Here is a 9817-nt window from a genome sequence, read left to right as displayed (position 1 = left end):
GGGATTAAATACATTAGCTAAGAATATTTAGACCTGTAGAAAAGGTGTGTAGATCTCGAAGGGGATGGAATTCTATAAATGCTGCCATTCTTGGAGAATCCAAGTATCCCTTTCTTCTGTTTCACTGCTTACTTAATTAGTGTACCATTTGGTCTTGCGTATGATATCGTTCTCCCTGGCTGCTATCTCTGGGAATGTTTCATATATACTTGGTGACTAGAACTTTGATTTAACCCTGGGTGATTAAAGAATTAATTATTTCTGCTTCATTTTTGCATGTATATATACTGACTGATCTAATATTTTAACCCAGGATGCCATATATACGTTGTCTTGGAATTTCTATTTAACTTAAGTGTGTTTACAGAACGAATGATTTCCGCTCCATTTTCAGGAGCATTACCTAACAGAGCTTGCATTATGTAAGTCAAAGATAAGAATCTCTGCTGCATCTGCAGGGCAGTTGCCATATCCGTCGACTAACCTGTCTCTCGACTTTAATGTAGCTAATATGAATCTCCGCATAGCTAATATGAATCTCCGCATAGCTAATATGAATCTCCGCATAGCTAATATGAATCTCCGCAATAGCTAATATGAATCTCCGCATAGCTAATATGAATCTCCGCATGCGACTTATGTAACTAACATGAATTTCCGCAACTAACCATGATAAATCTCTGCTAGATCATGAAGGTGCAATGTATCCAAGATGAATCTGCTGCATCTTCTAATCACCTTCAGGAACGTTGTACAAAAATTTCTAAAGTAACGATGCTACATCTTGCAATATTGCACAGTCTAAAGAAGAATCTCTGGTGCATCGTTCAATCTTCTTCAGGAACGTTACAACAAAGTTGCATTCTATCAAGAAAATTTCTAAACTTTTGCTTACTATGGAATACGCCTCAGAAACTTCAGTCTCTTCTTATTCCTCTGTAATATAACAGACAATTCAAACATTTAAATGATACGCATATTAAATCCTCTGGAAGTTCCAAACATGAAATAGCTGTCCTTGAATGAATCGTTAAGTATTAAAATGTGCGTAATTTTCTTTTATTGCACTAAAGAACTTCTGTAACAATAAAGAAATGCCTAAATTCCAAAAACACAAGTATATTGAGCTTGATCCGAAATGTATATAGTGTGACATAAGGGCACAGTAATTTAAAAGCTTTAAAGTTCAGTAAACTATCTATACATTTAAAATTAAAGGTTTTCAAGCAAAATAATTTGACTCCATAAAATGTTCTTCCTTATACTATATCTCTACATTAAAATTAAAGGTTTTCAGGCTAAATAATTTGATTCCAATAACTCAAGCAAATTATCAATGACTTAAAGAAATGCAAATTAGCAATGGCTTAAAAAAAGCCGCGAAACTAATTTGGGGATTAAAATTTCGATTAACGTTGTGTAAATTACTAAACCTGACTATTCTAAGAGTTGCAAATTTTGCTTAACTGGCAAATAACCTACAACTCCACCTACAAAACTTGTAAATTAACGTATTAAACCCACCTTTTTTTTGTAGCAGCTAACTGGATTGTTCAAGTTGGCGTGGCTTTGCGAATAGTCTGCTCCCATAAGACAGAAAAATCTGTTAAAAAAATATGAAATTAGATACAGGAATAGGAATGGAAATCCTTATACTAAAGTAGACTGTGCATACTTATCATATCTTTGTTAGTGTGTAACATCTGTCAAGTTAATATAATTGGAAAAAAGTCATAAGGCGTGCAAATAAATTACATGGTACCAATGGTACTAAATTCTTTAAAACCATTCCAAACTCAACATCAGTTTTGACGAAAATTAAGTTAAGATTGCTGAAGAAAAGTGAAACAAGCAAGAGGGAACTTTGTGAGCAAGGTTAAAAGCTGAAATGACAATTGAACTTAAAAGGATGTAACATCATAATCAGGTATTCGAACCTTCATTTAGGTTTAGGGCATCAAAGTGGGCAAAACTGCTGACCAATAAAACGGTATGCAGCCTTCACTCAAGCTTAAAGGCCTGTAAACAAACAACCGGGCCTGATCGGCGGACCTCCCCTCTAACGGGCACACTTTACGGGCAAACCGTCAAATTGCCCGATGGGTCTTTTAGCAAAATAACCGTGGCGGTGCCCGATGGCTTGAGCTTTGACCCTGGCAGACATGTTAACCATATACATTTCTATAACAGAGCCATTCTTTGCTCCATATTCTCCTCTCTATCATCACAATGCAATTATCATGCTACACTATCTTCTTTTTTGCGGAGACACCATATTTTTCGTACCGCACTGAACACACTACTGGCATCGTCGCGCGAGCCCACCTCTCCTTCGCCAACAACATTCACGGGTAAGCCTGCCAGAATTTGCCCATCAACCCCAGAGCACGCCGATCAGGCCCACTAGTGTGGACAGGCCTTTAGGTATCAAAATATGGCCAAAGCAACGTCATATTGAAATGTCCAAGTCGACTATGAATAATCAAAGGTATATTTCTTAGATTACATCAAATACACAAGTGTAACCACCAATAAGAGAATCACAAACCACTTAACTATTAGAAGCTAGCTATACAAGAGCAAAATATACACGGATCCAATAAGTACAGCATTTTCTGGTCCAATGAAGTAAAGCGTTTAAGGGACGAACTCTCCAATAGCTTCCAATTCCATAATCAGCCATTAAAGTAACCACAAAATTGGTCTTCAGTTACGAACTGCCTAATGCCACATTCATCTAACTAATCTGCATACTGGTAGCTGATCCTTTATATTAGGTCGATTTCTACGTTGACATCAGAAGCATTGAGTATTGTCATACAAAGGCTTCCTCCAACTTCCCATTTCAAACCATATCTGAATTTTGAATTGATCCAGCATCTAAAATTGCAATGTATCTTACAGCCCTCCAAAGATTGGCGAGATGAATCATCTCTCACGATAGCAATTTGCCTATTTTTAGTGATGAAAAATACCGTTGAAAATCACATCTGAAGCAGCCAGTGTGACAAACTTACCAATCAACAGTGCACAGACTTCCTGAGGTCTCATTTAAACATCCAAGTGAAATTCTCCTGTAGCTTGGATTGATCATGCTCCAACCCAAATCAAGCTGCAAGCGCATGCGTCAGAGAGGAAAGTAAGGAACACCAGTGTATTTATAAGGAAATTCGGTCTAATTTAAAGTGACAGCTACCTAATTATTGAGTAGTAGTCAGTCAAGTCTCCCCAGATATGTGAAAAATTTCACCTTAAAATCAGTCTAGTTTAATTGCAAATTATTAAAATAAAATCCTAAGAGCAAGCTTGACAAATACAGCAAAACTTGAAAGCAGCTATTTGTATAGGCTAGCTAGTTAATTTGGTTAACTGGTTAACAAGACTTATAGCACACCCCCAACCCCCCCCCATCATAGTCGCCACCTCTTCCCACTTACAATACAGTAATTAATCTATCAATCCTCACGAATTTCGAAAACCACATTACCAAAAACAAAGCCTCATTGCTCAAGAATTCAGATAAGAGCAAGAACCTTTCATATTACAATTCCAGAGAACAGGTGGTTTCTTGCCACAGTATTGGTACTTGACAACACATATTGGTACTGTTACCAATAGTTAGAAACCAGGAGGTTCCCTCAGGCCTTAGATATTGTCTGAAAGGGCTAAGTATAGGAGATTACCATACAATGAAAAATGCCCTTTAACATGAGATATGGGTAACAATCTTAGAGCAAATATCAGAGCCAGTAACCTGCAAATCGATTCAGTGCCAAAGTTACAGCCTTGATGTCTACGAAATCTACACAGGCAATTGCATTGGCTATTGTATTGTTAATTCACAAAACCAAGATTTCACACAAGTTTAGGGCAATTCCTCGAGTGATTAATAGGTATTCTGGATGACCTACCTGAACCTTAGCCTGAAGAGAAGTATGGTGCATCACCAATTTCTTGAGATCCTTCGTGAAAGACTACATTCATCACTAGCAGAACCATCTGTTAAATTTGTCCTGCAGCTTTCAGCCCTAGTGTGGCTAAGGTATCTATTCTGGGTTAATCTCCCACAAAATTTCAAGAGATGTAGGACTACAAACTAACTTAGCAGGATTTATTGAAATCTTTCATTAAAATGGTTAATTTTATTTAAAACATTTAAAGTATTATAATTTTCTATGCACCCAGTAAAATTATAATCAATCTACAATCAATTAAAAATTAATTTTAGTTTGCTTAGTATTTTTTAATGTACTGTGCAGTGGTTTTAGTTCCAGTGGTACTCCATTTGTATCTCAGGCAAAATCAATTAGTTACAAGCTTCCGATTAATTTACTGTATTATAATAAAGAGAACTATGCTTAGATAGGAACCAAGCCACACAGGTGAGAAGTACTTCGGATCAAGTTGCACTAACAAACAAAAGTTTAACCTCAAGCCATGAATTGCTAGCTATCAAGAAACCTTCAATCAAACAAATGAATTTGAACAGTATTTAAAGCATTCAAGTTTTCTACTACAAGAACATGAGTACTATGGGGAATGGGCAGTTTTGGGTTGGAATATTTAGTGCTTCGGCATTGACAAAAATCTTTGAGGATACTCATTCTAAAAAAACTATTCAAAATCTTAGGAAGATTTGCCTCGGAATGACTAGCCCATCAGGTCCGAATTCCGATAAATTAATCTATTCAAATTCAGGAAGATGCTTCTCGGGAAATGACTGTCAATCTGGTGCTAACTCAAGGTTGAGTCCTCAGCTTTGAGATGTTGTAATGGCAATCCCTGCAAAAGAAAAATTTTAATTTTAGAGCTGAACAATTTTTAACATTGAAAACTATGAACTTAAGTGTCTTAATCCCTAATGGGTTGCGAATGATTTGCTGCTATGAAAAATATCAAGTAATGAACAAAGAAGCCTTAGAGGTGAACAAAGAATCACGAAAATATTACTGTCTCAAAGCAAATGGGTTTTCATAGATTGCCAAAAACCTAAAAATCTGAAGGTCACTCAAATGGGTAATTTTAAATTAAATTCCAGCATTTACCTAACATTCAGTATTTTAGGAATTTTCATAACTAGGGAAAAAGCTGCCATCTACCCATGTACTTTATGTTCAAACTAAAATTCTTATTCTATAAACTACAATTATTACTTAAAACTGATATGGTAGGTTTGTTTGTATTTGTTTGTATGGGGTTTTTAAGTTGCATGGAACCAGTGGTTATTCAGTAACGGGACCAACTGCTTTACGTGACTTTCGAGCCTCGAGTGTGAACCACCACCAGAAATACACCTCTAACCCCTCAGGGGAATGGCAGAGAATCGAACTCGCCGCCACCGAGGTGGCACGCCAAGACCATACCGATCACGCCACTGAGGCGCTCTGATATGGTAGGTTCATTACGTATTTGTTATTTTCAAGGATTATGTAATACATGCCAAGTAATACATTGGCCTACGAAATGCCTAAAATTACCAAATTAAATTATAAAAAAATAACTACAGTTCACAACTAAAAACTTAATTTTACCTTAGACACTTCACTGCAATTACCTTTCCACATCTGATTATAGTACAGTTTTATTCACAGTGCTGTCATTTCTATTCAAGTTAAACGTCCAAGAAGGATTTTACCCCCGCTTGTTGGCTAAAATCTGTCCTAATCAGGGCATTCAAGACTTTCTATATCAATTAATTTTTCCCCATAACTTTCATCAAAATGGCCGTAGTTTAATATCTTAAAACTATGGCATTTTGACATACAAGTTAAACTGCCCTAAAACAACGACTAATAATATGTTCTAGAACCAGAATGGATCTGGTCCACTTCCAAGATCAGTACTGTATCTGTAAAGTAACTAAGACAAACTTTACCTTTTCCAAACCTTACAAGCAAACCTTTCAAGTTCATAACCATATCCATTTAGCAGGCATCTTACGTAAAATAATTTTAAAAGGTTATCTTAAAAGCATTTGGGTACACTTTCTTTGCACTAAAGTAAAAGGATATATAACAAGAAAATCCCAATTACCAAGTTCTACAAGTCCCCCACAGTTCAATTTCAGACATCCACATACTTATGTATCCTTTATTTTTTATTTTTTATTTTTATTTATTTTTTTTTTTTTTTTTGACCACATACTTTCAAAAGTAATCTCAAGGATAACTCCAAACTGCATTCTTGGCAACTTCAGTATTTCAACCACTTAAATGGATGGTAATATTTTCTAAATTTAGTCCTTTGCTAAAATGCTCCTCAAACTTCACTGATCTGCGATCGCCTCAATGAAAAAGCGCATGGTTATGCTTAATATTTTCCTTAAATATCGCATCCTGTTCCATAATTTTCTTGAGCCAGTTTCTCACGCAATTTCCCTCAGCAGATTCGCCTTATCCTCCACGAAACTTTCTTTGCAGTCATATCTTGAGCGATCTTTGACGTGACCCTTTAACAAGACATTGACCAAACATTCCGTTCTTTAAAGTTGGGACAAAATTACAGTTGCAGGATTTCTTGCAATTACTCAGAAACTGACACGGCTTGACATACCTCAATACTAACTGCGCCTCCAAGTACCCTAATGCTTAAAGTTTTTGTTTTCTTATAGTTATCTGTAAAATAAAACTTTTCAAATTGATTCGTCCGTCTGGCAGCACACTGATCTAAATTTTTCTGTCCGCCCCCTAAGATCTTAAAAAACTACTGCAGTTAAGAGGGCTGCATATTGGTATGGTTACATCTCCCTCCAATCAAGTATACCAAATTGCAGCCCTCTAGCCCAATTTTTATTTTATTTAAGGTTTAGTCGGCCATGATCGTGCGTCTGGCAAAAGTTATGACATCACGTGGCTGAAAATTTCATGGGACGCGCTCAAATATAAACAAGTTACGCATATTTTTCAATAACTTTGGGAACTGTTATAATCAGGTTTTAATGTACCCTGGGGGCCGAAACTTTAAAATAGATACAATCTACCCTTGACTGGTTATTAAAATACCTTAAGTTTCTTTCACTTATCCTTAAGTCACCTGCTTTGTTTTTCCTGACCTCATCCGTCACTATATCCATTCTGTCTATGCTCAAAGTCATGATTATTCAACCCAACATTTTCCATCGGCTGTTCCAACCTCAAATCTTATCACGCAAATCTTGAGGCTAAACAATTATGGATCCCTCAGATTACACCAATTATAGTACATTCTAATACCACTAAAATTTAAATACTTATTTTTTGGTATGCATGGTTTTAATCTTAAAAAATCCATGAACTAGTCCTCATCTACACCCAGCCCGTGTTAATACAACAAAGTGAACTATTACATGAAAGAAAAAGTCACTGCTCCGTTGACTTCACCTTTTCCTTCTGGGCTAAAGTTTTGCAATAAATTACCAACTGCTTTTTATCTGTGAGGCTAGAAATTTAATTTTAGCAGCTGTTCATAGTGAAAACCAGCAGTCACAAAACACCATAATTTCTCGCCAGTTACGAGAAAAACAATTTAAGACTCCTGGGTTCAATGGAAGTTTTAGAAAATTCCATACTCTACAATTCCTCTTCTCAGTGAACTTATGCTTAATCTTGGTAATAATCTGGTATTCATGTACGGACTATAGACAGGCTGATTGAAATAATTTATCCTAACAAAAATCTAAGATTCCTCAGAAGATCACGGACCTTTTTCCTTCAATTAAGGCCAAATGTAATGTTAAGTTTCATAATAAATTTCACTGATAAAAAATTCAAGGGAGCTAATTACTAACATTATCTAGCACTTCATTAGTAAATATCCTAAAATGACAAACTTATTTGAACATTCTTACTATCACTAATTCAATCTGAAAATTAAATCCATTGAATCTTAATACGTAATGAAAACTGGGATCTTTACCTTTAATCAACTCTCGATAATGATACCAAGTCTTAATACCTTTAAAACTAAATGCACAACTTACCTTAAAATTCACTCAAGACAAACATTATTAATTAGTGGGCAATCACAGAAAAAAAAAGTTACCTTAAACAGCACAAACGAAAAAGTTAAAAATGTGGTTCACACACTAGGCTCTAGGACCTATTTCCCTGGATTAAGCAAGTTAGGTTTAAATTAGAATCTACCCTTTATATTTCGCAAGCTTTAATAATTTCTTTCAGATTGTTACCTTGACGATGATCAGCACGTTTACGAATATCGTGATTTCCACTTTGCCTATCAATCTGATTAAGCCACTGCACTTTTCCCACTCGCCAAAATTTACTTGTCTTCTCAGAGTTCTTTAACTCAGCATTGGAGACCCGGGCTGCGAGAAATGATTTCCACCACTTATAGTAAACAGACAAGATACTCATTCCCTTATAACCTGCTTTTAAGAAAATTGTTACTAACAAATAACTGCTATTAAACATCCACAAAAATATGCTTACCGTTATATTACAAATTGCTTTGACAAAAAAGAATATGTAATTCACACTGTTGAACCTCACGACCATACTTGATCTTAAACTTATAAATTTAATGTAAAAGCGCAAACCTCTGTAGTTTCAGAGTACCCACTTGAGCTCGAGTCAGTTGAATAAAATTTTCCTAAGTGTTTCGGATTCGGATTCGGAAACCAAAGCCAGAACGACCCACGACGAAGAGCAATGGCGAGTTGAAAACCAAGGACTCTAAAGAACAATATCTCCTCACTGCCAAGAGACGTGACGTCACGCCGTACACGAGCGACATCTGTTGACAAGTTGAGTTACTATGAACAAATTCAAATTCAAATAGTTTATTGATATAATGATGCATCAAAAGGATTATGGTTGCATGTTGACAGGTCCACTCTAAAACTTCTCTAACAAGAGAATTTTTAAACTATGTTGTGAAAGTGAAAATTTTATACAACATGAACCTCTTTAAGTGGATAGAATGCACAAACAAATATTTCCAAAATATTAGATATCAGTATGACGAAAATTACATTTTTGTGATTGAATCCGCCTAAATAGGGTTTTCTTTACCAAATGTATCGAGCGCTTAAGGTTACCATGGTAACTAGTAATTTTAACACACCATTTCCAAGGAATCTGAAAAACGTATGTTAAGCACCCAATTCTATCTTCTATTTATGGCACTACTCTTTATGAATCGTACCTTTTCGTGATTACCTATTTCGTTAAAATTAAGTATCATAAAAAAGACCAGTAAGGAAATGAAGGAATGCCTGTTAAATGGATAAACTTAAGATTTCGTTGGAGTTTTGAATGCCAAGAAATGGCTAGACTATAAAAGGCATTAAGTCAACACGAAACAAAGTAATTGGTCACCTACAGTGACGACATATGGAGAATAATTGCCTTTGAAAGAGAGATTTTCTCTTTTAATGTTTGCAAAATTAACGGTACAAGTTTACTTTTGAAGTACAAACGAACTAGACGTCAATAGTGGGGATTCATGAAAATTTTTTCGTGTATTATGGTTTGCTGTTCAAATTTTCTGTCCATTACCTCAAAATTTTCAAGCATTTTACAGATTTCGCTCTCTGATGTGGAACCATTGATACTACCAATATTCCTGCACACATGTATGTCATCCTGCTTAAAAAGAGGGAAATTATTGATAAATCTTATGATTCAAAATATAGTGAGAAATTGTGTGACCCCTAACTACGTTACATAAACAGGGACCCTAATAAACTTCATGTGTAATGAAACTATTTAATGAAAGTTAAGAACATAAAAAGTTCTGAAGACAAACGGACACAACTCATACAAACACATATATACGTGTTTCTATATGTATATATATATATATATATATATATATATAT

At 35.4% G+C, this 9817-nt stretch overlaps 1 long non-coding RNA gene across 2 annotated transcripts in view; it reads right to left on the bottom strand.

Annotated features, from left to right (window-relative positions):
- The window catches only part of LOC135221397 (uncharacterized), a 134727-nt gene extending 126092 nt beyond the window's left edge, over window positions 1-8635 (bottom strand). The window contains exons 1-2 of one of the 2 annotated variants that reach the window (XR_010315928.1): window positions 8427-8621; window positions 4462-4782 (exon numbers count right to left, since the gene is read on the bottom strand). This is a non-coding gene — a long non-coding RNA (uncharacterized LOC135221397). Of the gene's footprint in view, window positions 1-4461; window positions 4783-8426 lie in introns of those variants that run through there. The other variant, XR_010315927.1, reaches the window with a different exon arrangement.
- Window positions 8636-9817: the final 1182 nt, after the last annotated feature.

Source organism: Macrobrachium nipponense, chromosome 2 (genome assembly GCF_015104395.2).
Source record: "Macrobrachium nipponense isolate FS-2020 chromosome 2, ASM1510439v2, whole genome shotgun sequence".
Taxonomy (NCBI): Eukaryota; Metazoa; Arthropoda; class Malacostraca; order Decapoda; family Palaemonidae; genus Macrobrachium; species Macrobrachium nipponense.
Note: the sequence above shows the minus strand (reverse complement) of the source record. Positions and strands in the feature narration are given on the sequence as shown.